The 1,797-nt window shown below is 35.7% G+C and overlaps 1 protein-coding gene across 1 annotated transcript in view; it reads left to right on the forward strand.

The window, feature by feature from the left end:
• The first annotated feature begins 448 nt into the window (after nt 1–448).
• Nucleotides 449–1,797, forward strand: part of LOC137621476 (nuclear factor of activated T-cells 5-like) — a 426,226-nt gene continuing 424,877 nt past the window's right edge. Inside the window, exon 1 of the mRNA XM_068351807.1 lies at nt 449–674. The gene's annotated coding sequence lies outside the window, so the exon portion shown is untranslated. The remainder of the gene's footprint in view (nt 675–1,797) is intronic.

Raw genomic sequence — 1,797 nt, forward strand, 5'->3', positions numbered from 1 at the left:
TTTAATCGCTTTCTTTAATTCCTATCATGAAAAATGAGCAGCATTTTTTTCTGTTGCGAAATAAGATATTGCTTTACTCTATCGACGAAATTCTGATTTCACCTGCAGGTCAAAAATTCTTGCAATCCTGAGATCTTAATGTAGTTTCAGCGGTTTGTTATATGGAAATCTTATTATGTATCTTGCTCCCTATTGTGTAATAGAATCTGCCTGGCATCTCATTATTCGGGCTACTATGTACTGTGTTCACAAATAACTTTCTTGAATTGAGATTTATTAAACATCTGACCCAAGAAATAAGACATTCTACGATGAGCTAGCTCTTTGCTCTTTATATAAATGAACATGGCAACGAAGACAGTGATAGGTAGCCGGGATTGGGTAACTGGAAATCGCTGCTCAGCAACTCACTTCTCGCGCTCGAGTCTCAGTGGCTCCAGATCTGTGCTCGGTGTGACGTCAGTCAGTATATGCCTAGCTTCTGTACGCGAAAGGTTATTGTTTCAAGTTTTCTCTTCGGTGCTAAATATTTACAGATAATCTGCTTATATTGTTCCTAGAGTGCAAACCCATATTCCTGACACCTTTGAGGTGGCCGGGTTACCCTGAAGTCCGGTTTAACGTGTAGAAAGGGAATAGTGGGAGTTGCGCTATCTTTAGATACGGCGAGTCAGGTAAGATAAAACAGAATTGGTGTAGGGAATACAGCTTGCTAGACTAACTTCCCACTCCACTCAATTCGTATAGCGCTATCTTCTCTTGTCATCGTGCTTGAATTTTCATCCTCTGCCTCTAAGTTGTTGTAGCTTTGCATTTATGTATTAAAATTTAAAGGGTAGTCACCCCATTAAGCTGTTTAATGTTTCTTAAGTATAAATCTGGATTTGGTTTTGTGCCATTTTTTTTTTATTGTATTTTTGCATTAAGCCTTGAAACTGTATTGATCGTGGAGTCGATTTTTTTTTCAGCCTTCATCAGAATAAACCAGTAAATACAATGACTGGATGGTCGCTTTGAATTAGGGAATTAGGAGATCAACTCTGGCTGGAAGATTACTAGCCGTGTTTGTCAAGATCCCATATTAATGTCAGAGCTAGCTGGCTACTGTTGATGTAGAAAGAAGAAATAAGCTCTACTTTGCTTCATCGCGACGGACTTTTTTTTTTCTTTTTTTATAACATACGTTTAATGATTAAGGGGATAGAGTATAATTATTTCTCATCTGTTTATGCCTGTCTCTCCAGCTTGCATAGAAAAGTTCACGATAACGGTGTAATCATTTCTATGATATTTTTTCATCATGATTGCAGGTTATGGAAACGTTTTATTATTTATAATAACCTTTAATGAGGTGCATTTGTTCAAATCCTTGGAGTCACGTTCATTGTTGTTGTTTGTCCTTATTTTTTTTTTAGTTAGTTATTTAGGTAACCAAGAATTAGCTTTATTTATATAATGAGTTCCGTGAGAACTCCCTGATGACAGTAATGTACAGTTAAAATTAAATACGGCGTTAAAAGCGTAATTAAATGTAATTAATTACGTAGACTGAATTGATCCACACAAAAACATTACAGGCCTACGACGTAACATCTTGCCTCAATAAGACAAATATAGCCACAAGAAATCGTGTAATTTTAATAGTAGTAAATGAATATAAACCGTGTGTAATACCGTAATGAACATAAAGGGTGTTGTATCATGTTAAATTTCATGCAGGTTTTATATCCAACATTGTTGATTTATTTATAAATTCTACTTCCAATCAAACTTCCATAAATACTGCATTCGGTGATA

Source organism: Palaemon carinicauda, chromosome 28 (genome assembly GCF_036898095.1).
Source record: "Palaemon carinicauda isolate YSFRI2023 chromosome 28, ASM3689809v2, whole genome shotgun sequence".
Lineage (NCBI taxonomy): Eukaryota > Metazoa > Arthropoda > Malacostraca > Decapoda > Palaemonidae > Palaemon > Palaemon carinicauda.